Genomic DNA, 17,162 nt, shown 5'->3' with positions numbered 1-17,162 from the left:
TACAGATCACTGTTATATGTATATCCACGCAAACCTGTCTACGACTTGCACTTTTGTGGCTTAATAAATATTGAGAATGGACAAGTTCACTCTGGAGTAGCTGCAGTTCTTTCTAACCGAAGAATTAGGCCAGTTGAGTTCCAACCATCCCACTGCGCGCAGAATATCCCACAAAATTGGTCCTTCGAGCCGGATCGGGACATCAGCTGCGCTATGGCTACATCCAGAGATTACTATGAGGGAGAACAAGTGCCAGATCCTCGTCCAAGTCGTACCCGGCGGGTGCCCACCTACTTGGAGGATTATGTGCTTGATTATCCACTTCCACGTCATGTTCATTCTTCATCAGCAGAGGTCGCTGCAGGAATATCCTATACAAGCCAGGGCACTCCTGCTCACAGGGACAGAGACTTTGAAAATGTAAAGCTTCATCACTTAGAGGCCCGCTGGAAAGATTTAAGCAGTGAGATGAGAGAGCTTCAAATCAGAATGGACAGTGCTAGACAGGTATCTTTTGAATCTAGATCTCCTGCTTACGGACAATATGAGAGTCTTCCTCACATTGAACTAAGTAACACTGGATTAGAACCCTCTATGACTGTAGCATCGTCTCCACAATATGAGGAAACACTTTACCACGAGCCCTCTATGCAGCTGCAGTCGCAACCGAGCCTGCATCCACCTAATATAGCTCGTGTATCTTCCCTGCCTGGGCCACAGCCTCAGAGGCCATGTGCGGAACTCCGACGATCAGACTCATGGCCCCCCACGGCTGCTCAGCCTGTTCAGCCTGCCTATTCTCAGTTACAGCCACAGCATCAGCCGACTCCAGTTCACCCTGCACCAGCCCGCATACAGCCACCGCATCAATCAGCTGTTGTACAGCCTAAGCATTTTTATGTGCAACCCCAACGTCAGCCAGTTGCTATACCAGCTGCGCCAGCCTCACTGCGGTCACAGTACCAGCATATAGGGCCAGCTCCAGTTCCTCCTGTACCAGCGCAAGCAGCGATGCATCCTCAACGCCCTTATCAACCACTGCCTCTGCCTCCACCTCCTTGGCCTGGACCACAACCACAGTATTATTATCCTGTCAATCCTGTGGCACCGGGACTTATGGAAATGGCCATTGCCTCCTCCTATGGCATACCCAAACCAAAACTGGCAGTCTTCTCTTCTGGGAAAGAGAGTGATTTCCTTATGCTCAAGAAAGGACTGGACAGCATCCTTGGTCCACACAGGCATCTAACAGAGGACTATAAATATCAAGTGCTTTTGGATCATCTACCTCTACCCGCTGCTTATCAGGTAGCTAAGAGATATGTTAACAGCCCATTTCCTTACACCAGTGCCATGCAGGCTCTTGAACAGAGATACGGTCAACCAAGACAGTTAATTCAGAGCGAGTTGAGAGCTATCCTCAATGCACCAGCTATTCGACCAGGTGATGCGCAGGGGTTTGAGGACTTTGCGGCAGCTGTTAACACACTGGTGGGCATGTTGAACACAATGGATGGACCCTCTAGATACGAACTGCAGTGTGGCTCACACGTTGACACTCTACTGACCAAACTGCCTGTCAGCTATAGAGACTCATTCATAGAGTACTGTCTCAACAAGCATATAATTGTGAGCGGCAGTTCCAGGACTTACACTCTGCCTGAATTTGCTGAGTGGCTGGAAAGGAAGGCCCAGGCCATTCAAATATCTAGGCGTGTAACAGGGCCAGCGCATACAGAGCCCTATCGGCGAGAGCAGAAACCTCTTTCTTATCCCAAAGCCAAGGCAGCCACAATTCTTACAGGCAGTGAACAACATAAAACCATCAATTTGCCCTCCAGCTCCCTCACAGACACTAAAATGGCAACTACAGCTAAAAAGCGGGATCGCTTTAAGCCCTTTTGTCCCTACTGCAACAACCATGAGCATTATCTCAATGCTTGTGCAGCCTTTTGCAAGTTGAGCCACACACAAAGAGGAAGCTGGATTAAAGAGCAAAATAAATGCTGGAGATGTGGACGAGGTCACAAACAGGACAGCTGCACGCTCAAGAAAACTTGCTCTACCTGTGGAGGACTCCACCTGCCTGTTCTGCATGAAGTTGCCGTGGCTGCGGAAAACCAGAGCATACTCACAGTGAGCACAACCACTTCTCAAGTTTACTTGGATCAGGCCAGTCATTCAGGCAGAGTGATGTTAAAAGTTGTCCCAGTAAGACTTCGCAGTGGTAAAAGGTTCATGGATACACATGCTGTGTTAGATGATGGTTCGGAAAGAACAATTATCCTGCCAGCAGCAGTCAAACAACTGGGCTTGAAAGGATCAGAAGAAACTTTGACTCTCAGAACAATAAGACAAGATCTCGTTCAGCTAAGAGGAAATGCAGTCTCCTTTGAAGTATCTGCGATATCACACCCAAATGTGAAACATCAAATCCAAAGGGCATTTACAGCTGAAGAGCTCAATCTGGCTGAACAGTCTTGTCCCGTGAACTCACTGAAAGGAAGATATGGTCACTTAAGGGACATCCCGTTGAAAGGTTTCACTAAAGTGCAGCCTTTGCTACTCATAGGATCAGATTTCCCACAGCTGATCACACCAAACTGCCCAATCCGTATGGGACCGCTTGGTAGCCCTGTAGCAGTACACACTCTTCTTGGATGGACAGTTCAAGGGCCAACAACCTTTCTCCAGCAACCCTCAAATGTAAGCTCATGCCTTCACACCACATTCCTTCCTCCCATGCAAGAGTTACGTCAACATGTTGAGCGGTTGTGGCAGCTTGACCTACTGCCACAGAGAAACGAGAAAGAAGTAGTCCGTTCCAGACAAGACAAAGCTGCACTTGCAATGTTGGAGGAGAAAACGGTGCATGTTACAGTTGATGGTGCAACCCGCTATGCTACCCCATTACTTCATAAGCGAGACACGGCTAAACTCCAAGCACCACCAAATGCTGTCATGGCTCTTTTAAGAGCTACAGAACGTCGCCTTGTTAATAATCCTGATCTGGCGAACGTGTATGACAACGAGATACACAAGCTTGAGCAGGCAGGTTATGCAGAGCGAATAACCAACCCAGAAGGTGTCAATTCCGGTAATTCATGGTACGTTCCTCACCACATTGTGCTGCACAATGACAAAGCCCGGGTAGTCTTCAATTGCTCTTACACCTACAATCAAATGAGCCTAAATGACAATCTACTCCCTGGTCCCACTCTTGGTCCACCACTGCTGGGAGTCCTGCTCAGGTTCAGAGAGTATACCGTTGCGATAAGTGGAGACATACGAGCCATGTTTCACCAGATCAGACTGTTACCTGAAGACCAGCCATTGCTCCGCTTTCTCTGGAGAGACATGGAAAGAGATCGTAACCCAGACATCTATGAATGGCGAGTGTTACCATTTGGGACCACCTGTAGTCCATGCTGTGCTACTTATGCCCTCCAGAGACATGTCAGAGACAACAGTGAGGGCAATGAAGATGTAGTGGAGTCTGTCCAGCAGTCTTTCTATGTGGACAATTGTTTACAATCTCTTCAGTCTCAGCATCAGGCTAAAAAACTCATTGATAAAATGAGAGCATTATTAGCATCTGGTGGTTTTGACATAAGGCAGTGGGCTAGCAATGTTCCCAATGTGATTGCACATCTACCCGCTGAAGCCAAATCAGTAGGCTGCGAGCGGTGGCTTTCGGCAGACAAAACTGATCCACAAGAGTCGACCCTCGGCCTAGTGTGGCATTGTTCCCAGGACACTTTAGGTTATAAACACAGACCTGTGTCAACAAGTGGAGAAACCTCAATGAGAAATGTCTATCGCATCCTGGCAAGCCAGTATGACCCATTAGGTTACATCATCCCGTTCACCACAAGGGCCAAAATCATGGTGCAATCACTATGGAAGAGAGTTGGAGGTTGGGATGAACCTCTGCCAGCTGACCTTTTCTCAGAATGGCATGCTTGGGAAGAAGAGCTTCCTAACCTACAGAGAATAACACTACCTAGGTGTTACACACCAGCATGCAACAACACCTCCTCCACTATCGATATGCATGTCTTCTGTGATGCCTCGGAGAAGGCATATGGCTCTGTAGCCTATTTACGGGTAGAAACGGGTAATGACATTCAAATCGCATTCATCATGGCGAGGTCACGAGTGGCACCCAAGAAGCAACTCTCCATTCCACGCCTTGAACTCTGTGCAGCATTGTCTGGAGCTCAGCTAGCCAAAACACTGAACACAGAACTTACACTTAATCTCAGACAGACAATCATGTGGTCCGATTCAACAACCGTATTACACTGGATACAGTCTGAGTCATGCAACTACAAAGTGTTTGTGGGCACGCGAATCGCAGAGATTCAAGACCTCATTGGATATGAGAACTGGAAATACGTGGACTCGAATAACAACCCTGCCGATGATATAACCCGGGGTAAGACCCTCATAGATCTGTCCCAAACCTGCAGATGGAAGCAAGGTCCAGAATTTCTGCACCAATCTCCAGACCACTGGCCAATCCACCCGTCAGTGTCAGTAGAAGATTCAGAAGAACTCCGTAAATCCACATTCTGCGGTAATGTCACAATCAGTCATGCCTCTTTACCTGATATAGATAACTGCGAATCATGGGACGATCTCATCACGACCACATATCAGTCTCTGCATGGTTCGGCAGCACCCCCTATGTCTGCCACAGAACGCATAGAGACTGAAACTGCTGTACTCAGACGTGCACAGACTGAAAGTTTTCCTAAGGAAGTGCATGCCCTTAAATCCAATAAATCGGTGCATTCAAACAGTCGATTATACTCCCTTGCTCCAACTTTGGATCCTCATCTTAATCTGATACGAGTGGGTGGTAGATTACGCAAAGCAGCAACACTGCCAGAGGATGCACTTCATCCTATTGTGTTGGCCCCAGAACACCCCATAACAAAACTGCTAATCCAAGACTTTGATAACCGCCTGATGCACGCCGGTTCAGAAAGAGTCTTCGCCGAGCTAAGACGAACCTATTGGGTTCTCAGAGGCCGCCAGGTGGTAAAAAAGTACCAGAGACAATGCGCTGAGTGTCGCAAATGGCGTGGCAAGCCCATTGTACCTAAAATGGCTGACCTGCCTGCCTCCCGTCTGAGAATTAGTCAACCTCCATTCTGGTCCACGGGAGTTGATTGTTTTGGTCCCTATGTAATCAAAATTGGCAGACGACAAGAAAAGAGATGGGGCATAATATTTAAATGTCTCACTACAAGATGCGTACATCTCGACTTGTTATGCAGCATGGATGCAGATTCATTTTTACTAGCCCTCAGACGTTTCATATCAAGGAGAGGAAAGCCCTTTGAGATCATCTGCGACAGAGGCACCAACTTCAGGGGGGGAGAGCGTGAGCTCTCTGAAGCCTTTACTGAAATGGAACCATCACTCCAAGAGCAACTAGCCAAACAAAAAATTTCCTTCCAATTCAACCCACCTCACGCACCTCACTTCGGGGGAGTATGGGAGAGGGAAATTAAATCAGTCAAAGCTGCCCTCCAAGTTGTCCTGAAAGATCACACCGTCTCGGAGGAAGTCCTTACCACAGTATTGATCGAAGTGGAAGGCATCGTAAATTCAAAACCCCTGGGGTACGTATCATCTGATATAGCAGATCCTGACCCTATTACCCCCAATTTGCTGCTCATGGGGCGGCGGGACGCCTCCCTACCTCAGGCTGTATATGGACCCAGCAATCTACTTGGACGGCGCCGCTACAGACACAGCCAAGTGATCGCCGATCACTTCTGGACCCAGTTCCTCAGAGAGTACCTACCCAGTCTTCAGCTTCGACAGAAGTGGCAGAACATCACACCAAACCTAGCAGTCGGTCAGGTTGTATTGATTGCGGACTTTCAACTTCCCAGAGCAAAATGGCCTGTCGGTAGGGTGACCCGAGTCCTACCAAGCGACGACGGTGCAATAAGAGCCGTCGAAGTTGACATCAAGGGCAATACATATGTCCGCCCTGTTGCTAAACTCATTGTGTTACCTGAAATGCCTAAAGTTTAGTTCTTAGCACCAGTAGTTAATTTCGGACATTTTGTGGATTTACAAATTTCCTGTGTAAATTTGTGGGGCGGCTGTACAAAATTCCCTGCCGCGCGCATGCGCGAGGCGAACTTGTTCAGACTTGTTCTGATGTATGCGCAAAAAGTTTCATCCAGCAGCATCCAGCGCACGGAGTTTTTCTGGCATTGTTTCGTTCCTAAAAGTCTTTCTTCTTTGTGTGGTATTGCTGTGCGTTCATAACTACAGATCACTGTTATATGTATATCCACGCAAACCTGTCTACGACTTGCACTTTTGTGGCTTAATAAATATTGAGAATGGACAAGTTCACTCTGGAGTAGCTGCAGTTCTTTCTAACCGAAGAATTAGGCCAGTTGAGTTCCAACCATCCCACTGCGCGCAGAATATCCCACACTTGTTAAACTTTAGGCCTTGTCTTTTTGGATATATATCTTTTTATATTAAAAAATAGTCATACAACCCATATATTTTAAATGTATTGTTTGCTTTAAATTACATTAAGATTGTATGTTTGGTAATTGAACCTGAATGAATTTTAAATGAATGTGCTATATTTCAGATCATATATTTGTTTTCCTTAAAATTTGAACTAACACTAACTTTATTCTCATCTGAATGATAGATTATTTATTTCTGTATAAAATAAAAACACATTTGATTTTTCTTTTTTAATCAATGTAGAATGTGTAACTGAAAAAATAAACAGATTAGGGCTCTGTTTGATGACAAGAAATGAAAACCAATGCGATATGATGAATGTCCAAAAGATGGCTCCCACAGACTGTTTTTAAATAGGATTGTTTGATATTTTTTGCTTTTAAACTGTGTGTGTGTGTGTGTGTGTAAGAGATTTTGGTTGGGTGACAGTTGTAGTTTACAGTTTGACAAGATTTTATAGCTTGACAAAAGCACAATGTTGTGTTTTATTGCAAGTGTACACAAATATAAGTAAACACTTTGCAGTTTGAATAATGTCCTGTATGAACAAAAGGACGGAGTATGTTTTTATGTCTACATTTTTCAATTACGCCACACACACACACACACACACACACAAACACACACACACACACACACACACACACACACACACACACACACACACACACACACACACACACACACACACACACACACACACACACACACACACACACAAACACTATTTTTCTAATCAGATCAGGCAAGTAATATTCTGTCTTGTCTCTTAAAAAAACAATATATATATATTTATGTATATATATATATATATATATATATATATATATGTGTGTGTGTGTGTGTGTTTGTGTGTGTATATATATAAATATAGCTGCGAGCAGCGATGAAAGGGCCAAAGCCGGCGGCACCGCCACCCCGGTTATAGCGCCACCAACTGGCAGCAGGAAGTCTGTCACTTTCAAAAAGCTTTGAAATCACCTGATTGCTTCAAACTTCACTACTATGATGTAAACACACGGCAGATGTAGACCTGGATGTAGACCTGACCTTTCAGAAGGTTGCTCTCGCATACTTTGTGGTTGATATGTGCCCTCAATGCACACTTTTGCAGAGCCCACACTGATACAAGCTCTACAGCACACTTCTTTTCGACAGTCAAAGCAGGGTTACGTTTTTGCACGTCGTGCACAATAACCCTAAAGGCACCAGGGTGGCGGTGCCACCGGCTTTATATATATATATATATATATATATATATATATATAAATATAGCTGCGAGCAGCGATGAAGGGCCCAAGCCGGTGGCACCGCAACCCCGGTGCCTTTAGTTACCTAAAGCAGCGTAATCGCTGCTCGCAGCTATATTTATATTTATTATTATTATTACAAATATTAAAGCGAAAAGTGTTACAATGGTTTCTAGAACGATACACAGTTAGAAGTAGTGTTAACTACGGAAGCTTGTTTCCGCCACAGAATGAAAAATTAAAAGGTAATTGCGACTTTTTATCTCACAATTCTTACTTTTTTTCTCACAATTGCGAGTTTACATCTCACAATTCTGACTTAATTTCTCAGAATTGCGAGATATAAAGTCATAATTGCGTGATATAAAGTCGCAATTGCGTGTTATAAAGTCAGAATTGCGAGATATAAAGTCAGAATTAATTGATATAAAGTCGCAATTGCAGGTTATAAAGTCAGAATTGCGTGTTAAAGTCAGAATTGCGAGATATAAAGTCAGAATTGATTGATATTAAGTCGCAATTGCGTGTTATAAAGTCAGAATTGCGAGATATAAAGTCAAAAATGCATGATATAAAGTCGCAATTGCGTGTTGTAAAGTCAGAATTGTGAGATATAAACTATTCTGAGGGGGAAAAAAGTTAATCTTTTTTTCCCCCTTAGAATTGGCCTGATAACTCGCAATTGCGAGTTTATATCTCACAATTCTGAGAAAAGATGTCAGAATTTTGAGATATAAACTCGCAATTATGTGTTATAAAGACAAATTGCGAGATGTAAACTCGCAATTGTGAGAAAAGAAGTCAGAATTGTGAGATAAAACGTCGCAATTCTGTCTTTTTTTCTCGCAATTGCGACTTTATTTCTCAGAATTGCGACTTTATATCTCGCAATTGCGACTTTATTTCTCACAATTCTGACTTCATATCTCGCAATTGTGAGATAAAAAGTCGCAATTATTATTATTTATTTTTTTAATTCAGTGGCGGAAACAAGCTTCCATAGTTAACACTCTGTAGATAACGAAAATTATAATATGTGTAATAGGCCTACATATAAAAAGTGTAATTCCTTAACAAATATGGCCTTTATGTCCAACAGCAAGACAATTAAGACACAATACGATTTAATCATCCATTTCAAGATCATCTTTAAGTTCATATGTGGTTAAAGCATGGGGGTCGGAAGAAAAAAAAAAAAGTGTGTGGCTCCGTCCCAATTCGCCTACTTATACTACGACCTAAAAGTATGTACTCTTTTGTGAAGAAAAAGTACATACTTTTGAGTGTGTAGCAAAAGAGTAGGCAAGCTTTGGGACATACTACTTCGTCATCTTTAACGGACAGCTCGGTCGCGTGCGTCCAGCCACCGTAAACTGCCCTGTCAATCATCTTGTCACAGTTAAAATCCTCCATTCAATCTAATTTAATTTCCTACCCTTGGTCTGCAGCCGTGGGTCATTAATGCGGTGACTCTCCTCATGTGTTTGCAATTTGAATGTAATGATGCATTTAAAAGTTAATGGCTAAACGTATCTTTACAAAAGTTCACAATGCTGCTGCAGATGCAATATAATGTAGACAACATTGAATAAATAATTTTATCCTCGTCCAACGCGCGATGGGTTGTGGGCAATATCAGCCGTTAGAGTGCGCATCGATCTGCACTTCGGATTCTGACCGGAAAAAGTAGACCATCCGGGTATCTTTGGAACACTCATTTCATCATACTACGATTTGGGACGTACTAATTCTAATTTCGAATACTATTTAATTAGGACGGATAGTAGCCTATGCGAATTGGGACGCAGCATGTGTGTCCTCCCCCAGAAAAATGTTACTGGAGTAAATGCCATTTCATGTATTCTGGTGTCTTTTAATTAAACAAGTTAACTAAACTCTGCCTCACGTCGTGCATTAAGTGCACAGCTATCCGTGAATTATCCCGCTGCTGATTCCATGGTCATTTGCCAGCATTGACAACTTAAAGCTGTTATTAACGCAGCAATATTTCACTGGAAGGGCAACGGGCGGTTATTTCCGTCAGTTGCGGCTCGTTGAGAAATAACAGCAGAAATGGAGTTTAGTTTATTAGGGCATTCCTCAAGTGGAATGGATTTGACTGACGGCGCTCTGAATAGCGAACAGACATATGCGCTGAATTAGAGACGGTAGAAGTGAGTGGGTCTTGTCCCACACATATACAACGGTTCCGACGCCCATGGGTTAAAGTCAGTTTCATACGCCACACTTGAACACTTGATCGAAATGCCACGTTACTCGACACAGCTTCCCAAAACGTTCATGTTTTGCAAGAGAAATTATTGTAATTTTCTTCATAAACAACAAAAAAACAATATTATTAAACATTGCTACATTCGCATTAGATAGCCTACCTTTTATCCGATCCAAATATTCATCCCTGGTATAAAATGACGATCTTTGACCACAGCAGTAACAGTAACTTCCGGTACAAAAGTCCATGAAGTATTCCACGCTGTGAACTTTGTGCGGAGTCATGTGAAAATGACAATAATAGAAACGTGTTAGATATGTGTTGGATAGAAAAAAAGTCACCCAAACGAAGCAGAACAGCGACAGACGTCTTTACATCCCAGAGCCGCATTTTTATTCATTTATAAAGATGGATTTATGCTTGAAGATCCTTGATTCTTTTCCAAAGAAGACTTGTGTCAGTATATATCCCTGTAACGTTACACCAGACAAAGCAGACACTTTGGTTTTTCAGTTTGTTTTGAACATGAAAGTTTATTTAAAAATGTGATATTACATGTTTGTTGTAAATGCCATTTTATTATATTATATTTGGGTGATTCTCCAACTATGGTACTTTTTCTGTCCTTGACAGATATTTAAAAAAGTAAAAAACATTTCCACTTTTTTTTTTCACACTTACTACATGTGTAGGGGAACCTATAAAAAAACATTATTCAATTCTGTTGTTTTATATAAAATAGGAGGCATTTTATATGCGTTTTTTACTATTTTGCCTCTGTCCCTAGGCCAGACTTTGGGTCTTCAACCTTATCTCACTTGTAAACTCTAATACTGATATAATTTTAAATTCAAACAGAAAATATGCATTATAACCCAATTCATTCAAATCTAATATTTTTTATATATATATTTATTTTGAATTTGACATATTTTGAACATGTTGAACACTTGTCCCTTGGGTTCACTGTCATTTCCACACCTCTGCATTAAATGCAATCCCAGCAGTAGCAATCGGGAGAGTCGGGAGTTTTCCCGGTGGGCCGGTAGTGTTTCGAGGCCGCGAGGGCCGGTCTGATAAAATGTATTCATTGCAAGTTCGCCATGCGCACTTGGGGCCCAAGCAGGGGGAAGAAAACTTTTTTTTTTTTTAAATTTTCTATAACGGAGAACAGTATATTTGCACTAAGTGCCTGTCTTTATAGCAAAAAGACACCGTTACGGAATAGCTACAGTGGCGTGGATCGTAGGGCGTGAAATGCTTGAAAGCAGCTTTTGATGCGCTCGACCCGAGCTCGAATTCGCCTTTTGCCGAACTCTCTCTTCTCCCTTTTCCCAACACATTATGTAAAGATGTAAAATGTATAACCTAACATTAAGGTCTCTAGCGTTATATTTTGCCAACGAACTAACATTGAAACCATGATATGGCTTTGTGTCTTTATAAAACAGCACAAGACTTTGAATAGGCATCCTGTCTGTGCTGGGTGATTACTTTGCTCACGCGATCAGCATGGTTATCTGGTGTTTTCTCCTAAATAAAAGCTCAAGGGTTTATTGCAAGTGAAGAAATTAGGACAAAAATATTTTAATTGTCCTATATTATAGTGTAATGTAGGCTAAAATATAGGCTAAATGGATTTTACGTCAGGAATAATTATATAAATCATTATTACATTATTATAATAATTGTTTGGCATCCTAAAACATCATTGATAATGTAATGCAGACTGAGGCTCTCATAACTAAAAAGATGCTTTAATGTCCAGGTACAAATCAATGCTTTTTCTTTGTTCAACGAGGAGTTCATGGGTTGAAGCTCTTAATTTTGATCTCTCAAAGAGCACCAGATTGATGCATTTAACCTTAAAATGTACAAAATGTTCTTGCGGGGGAGCATGCCCCCGAACCCCCCTAGAGGCACAGAGGTCCACCCAACATAGCTTTACAAATTCCTATGGGAAAGAACGACCATTTATGAACTTTACTCCAGCATAGTACAACAAAGTTCCTTTTAAGTCATTAAAACTGTAAATACCATATTAAAATGTCCTTGGACATATTATACATTTGGCCTCCCTAAGAGGGGGCCTACAAGACATTGTGCCCAGGGGGCTCTGAACTCTTAATCCGGCCCTGCCGGCGACGAGGGCCGGTGGTCTACGAAATTTCCCGGTAGATTTTTTGGTCCCACTCCGCCCCTGAATCCCAGGCTCAGTGTTCTAGATTTGTATACTCAGTAACCATAGTAACTGACACTCCAGAGGACACCCCATGGCTGAATGAAAGCAGAGTCCCAGCAGATCTCCATAAATTGGAGATATATCAAGGTAAATATCAAGGTAAATATGAGAAGTACTGCGAGTATGTTTATTGTATGTCATTTCTGAACCGCTCATAATTCATTCCGACGGAAACATTTCTGTATTTTTACAATTTCATCAGGTGATATTTGAGATTATTTAATGCTAACTCTAAAACTAACACTAACAGGCTAGTCAAACATGAGATATTGGAGGGAAAGGGGGAAAATGTCATTTCCACAACCGTCTTTTCCACAACTGTCTCCATGGAAGTGATAAAGACAGGTTGGCTTGGCAAGGACATTGTCTGTGCTTAAAAGCAAAGTAGTTTGCCTATAGTACTAAAAATATAGTGTAAACACATAAACTTTACATATGTGACCCTGGATCACAAAATCAGTCACATGTCACACGGGTATATTTGTGGCAATAGCCAACAATACATTGTATGGGTCAAAATTATTAATTTTTCTTTCATGCCAAAAATCATTAGGATATTAAGTAAAGATCATGTTCCATGAAGATATTTTGTAAATTTCCTACCGTAAACATATAAAATAATATATGATAATATAAAAAAAATACACTTCACTTTATGATTTAGAAAAAAAGACTTCGAAATGATTTACCAACTGAGCAAGCATTGACAGAACAATCACAGCAGTGTGTGTGCCTAATTATCCCTATATTAATAATAATAATCCTCATACTTTTGGCAATTATGTCTTCTCCATAAATAAAACCCCCATGAGTAACATTTAACTTTGTAGTTGATCAATTTAACCACTTGTAATAACCACAGGATCGCGACAATTTTAACACAGCGCCGCATGACTTTTGGTCGAGCGAAACGAGAAAGACAAAACACTGACTACGCCAGCCTGGGAATTTCACCCAGGGAATGATTTTACTAGCTACCCAATTGCAATGGTATTAATACAATTAAGGACACACAGGTAAACTGCTTGTTATTTACTGTCATTGTGAAGCGTCCTTGAGCTTGGGAAAGGCGCTATATAAATTAAACTTATTATTATTATTATTATTATTACCTGCTCAATTCAGCCAAAGACCACGTTCAATTTTGAAGAAACACCTTTTATTTCAATAATTTAAAACAATTTAAAACACATTCATCTCATGGGGAAGAGAACACAAAAAATAAAAAGAAACAAAAAAACACAAAGAGCACAAAAGAAATCATTTATAATTGCTGAGGCTTACCGATGGAGGAGAAAGGAGTCAAAGGCAGTAAGAAATCCCCGGGAAAGTCCCCCCAGTAAACACACAACCACACCACAGTGAACACAAAGGAAAACAAGAAAGTCAACAGCACACCGGAAGAAGACACTACCACCCAGACACCAACACCACCATCGGCTCTCAGCCACTGTAATGAAAAAGAATGAAACACACACACTTAATTAACAGATTCACCAAAAAAAAGAAACTAAGTAAAATCAATATATAATCTTTAAATGAAAACTAACAAACGTATCACCAAATACACACAATATAAACCGCAAGCAGGTCTGGTGCTCCTGAATCCACTCATCCACCCACAGGATCCTGGACTCTACCCAAGAGGAAATCTACCGGTAGTCTAGGTTCCTACCCGAACATTAAAAAGAACGGAGACTCACCAGTGGCCTGATGGGGAGTAGTGTTATAAGAGAAGAAGACCTGTGGCAAACAAGAACTCCAGTCTCTCTTCCGAGACACTGGCAAAGTACGTAACAAATTATGGAGCGTCCTATTGAACCGTTCACATTGGCCATTACCAGCCGGATGGTATGGCGTGGTGCGAGATTTTTCGATGCCATAAAGTTGACACAGCTGTTGGATCAGGGAGCTCTCGAAATTACGGCCCTGGTCAGAGTGGATAAGCTCAGGGACACCAAACTTAGAGAACCACTCTACCACCAAAGCTTGGGCCACAGTGGGAGCTCGTTGGTCTTAAGTGGGAACAGCAAGTGTGTATTTGCTGAAAACGTCACTCATGACCAGTACATTTTCTAACCCACTTTGGGTGGACTCCAACACGTTGTAGTCAATGGCACAACTTCCGTCACAGACGAGCAAGAGAGGCCGTTAGAAGGACTACTAGCTATATTTATAGGACGGAGCCTCGCATGAGGATTGGCGAAAAGTACGCCAGCTCATTAAACGTTAACTCATACTGCTACATTAGGCAGCACAAGGCAATGGCTGCAATTCTGCGGGTTCTCCAAAGCCTGTTCTGCGTGCTTGTGGCCCAAGCAGAACACGCCGATAAACTGTTCCCGGGAGAAGCGGCAGATTTAGAGACATACTGGTGTGCTCCTGCAGAGGTCAGGTACCTTCCCACAGGTGGATCTCGAACACAAGATGAGGAAAGAGAACTGTTGCAAAGCAAGCAAGAAATTACAGTATTTTACACCTTAGGAAGAATAACAGTCAATTTTATTATGGTTACTTTTCTTAAAGGTGCTGTATGTATCTTTTTCTCTCTACTAAAGCATACAAATACCATAATATGTTTGCAGATATTTAGGAAACATGCTGAGTTCTCTGAAAAACACTTCTACCTCCAGTTATTTTACTTATTATTTTACACGTTCTGTGTTATCAGTGGGTTTTTGTTTTGGTCTGTGTGACTCCGCCCACTGCCAGTTCACCCAATAGTGTTTCGACACCCGGGATGCCAGTTGGCGGGAAACACAGTGTATCGCAGCCTTGGAAACGAGCAAACAAACTGGGTCAGACATCGCAGATTCCACACAACCTAAAAAGCCTCGATATCCATCTAAAAATCTTTTTATACGAGAGCATATTAAAACGCGGATAAATCAACTCATTAACTTACGATAGTAAGTGTAAGTTTATAAGTGAGTAATGGCGCTTTTCCACTGCACAGTAACAGCTCGACTCGACTCACCTCGACTCGGCTCGCCTTTGTTTGGTTTTCCACTGTGTAAAAGTTGTACCTGTACCTGCTTTCGGGTACTTTTTTTCGTATCACCTCCGGCGAGGTTCTGAGCGAGCTGAGGCGATACTAAAATGTGACGTGAAAACAATGCAGATTGCTGATTAGTCAGAGAGAATCGTCACTATTCACTGCGTCATCATTGCACGCGCCAGACGGAGTATCCTGAATAACCCCGCCATTTTTAAATAGTTTGGCCAGAGATTGCGTGATATACCCATTACTACTATTAAAACAGCATACACTCGATTTCCTCCATTGTCCTGTGTGTGTTTGTGGGTAGCGGGTGTGTGTCGCGTAGAAGATTGTCACGGCAGTTTCCTGTGGCGTCGCTATGACAACCAGGTACTATTGCGGAGGTACTATCTGTAATGGAAAACGGAGCGAAAAGCGAGCCGAGTCGAGTCGAGTTGAGCTGGTACTGGTAATGGAAAAGCGGCATAAGTCTCCTCGGATTTAGTTGTCAATTGCTCTCGTTCCTGTCGCTTGTCCTCAAACTGGCAACCCGCGTGAGCATCGAGTCTGAGGAGGCGGGGAAACAATGATCTCTGATATTTTGAATTTGGACTCTAGTACCTCGCTGTCAGCTTAACTCGCTGTCTTACTCAATGTTCTAGTAGAGAATGTTCTGCAGCCTATCATGATGTACGTAACTGTTTGGAGTCTAACTCTACTCTGCATAACCTGGATGCTAATGCACATCTTAATCTTTTCAATTCCACCTGTGCTGATATTATGAATTCTATTGCGCCCTTGAAGTTTAAAAATCATAAGCCCGCACCAGTGCCTTGGCACACTGACACTACACGCACCCTTAGACGGGTATGTAGACGGGCTGAGCGCCAATGGAAAAAGGACCAATTGCAGATCTCTTATGAAATCATGAAAAATTCTTACAATTTGTTTCAGAAAGCTGCAAAGGCTGCTAAATGTAATTATTTTTCTGAACTTATCACTAAAAATTGTCATAAATCTCAAGTTCTTTTTTCCACTATTAACTCTGTTTTAAATCCCTCTGTGCAATCTATTTTAGAGCTCTCTACTGCTCTCTGCGACAACTTTGGAAAGTTTTTTGTTGATAAGATCAAAACGCTAAGATCTCAGTTGTCTAACTCCGTATACACTATGCAAGAGGTTCCATTATGTTCTTCCATCTGGTCTGAGTTCGAGCTGATTGATCTGGATTCATGTAATGAAATTGTTGGTCACCTAAAACCTACTATCTGTCCTCAGGATATTATTCCACCTTTTTTCCTGAGACAAATAATGGACACAGTCGGTCCTGGCCTTTTATTAGTTATTAACAAGTGCCTGTCTACTGGTTCCTTCCCAAACAGTCTTAAAGTTGCTGTGGTGACGCCATATCTTAAAAAAACAAACTTGGATCCTTCGTCTCTTTCTAACTTCCGTCCTATTTCTAATCTACCTTTTATTTCTAAAATCATTGAGAAAGTTGCACTGACTCAATTACCATCATACTTGGCTGTAAATTCTCTGCATGAAACTTTTCAATCCGGTTTTAAAGCTCTACACAGCACTGAAACTGCCCTTTTAAAAATTTCAAGTGATATTTTCACAGAAACTGATTCTGGTAAATCCATTGCTTTAGTTGTATTGGATCTGAGCGCTGCATTTGATCTAGTTGACCATGAGATCCTGTTGCGACGTCTGGAGACATCTGTGGGCTTTCGTGGTGCAGTCTTACAGTGGTTTCGTTCCTATCTTATTGCCAGCAGCCATATCACCCTGTAACCCAAGACTGGTTGCCCACTGAAGCTAAGCGGGGCTGAGCCTGGTTAGTACCTGGATGGGAGACCTTCTGGGAAAACCAGGTTGCTGCTGGAAGAGGTGTTAGTGAGGCCAGCAGGGGGTGCTCTCCCTGTGGTCTGTGTGGGTCCT

General features: G+C 42.3%; 1 protein-coding gene and 1 pseudogene across 1 annotated transcript in view; one reads left to right on the top strand and one right to left on the bottom strand.

Annotated features, from left to right (window-relative positions):
- Positions 1-17,162, bottom strand: part of LOC130077755 (NACHT, LRR and PYD domains-containing protein 12-like) — a 415,411-nt gene that overhangs the window by 50,727 nt on the left and 347,522 nt on the right. The gene's annotated exons all lie outside the window — the stretch shown is intronic.
- Positions 16,992-17,108, top strand: LOC130077761 (5S ribosomal RNA; annotated as a pseudogene).

This window comes from Rhinichthys klamathensis, unplaced genomic scaffold (assembly GCF_029890125.1).
Source record: "Rhinichthys klamathensis goyatoka isolate OS25496 unplaced genomic scaffold, OSU_Roscu_1.1 h1tg000776l_1, whole genome shotgun sequence".
Classification (NCBI taxonomy): Eukaryota; Metazoa; Chordata; class Actinopteri; order Cypriniformes; family Leuciscidae; genus Rhinichthys; species Rhinichthys klamathensis.
This window is presented reverse-complemented; position numbering and strand designations above follow the sequence as displayed.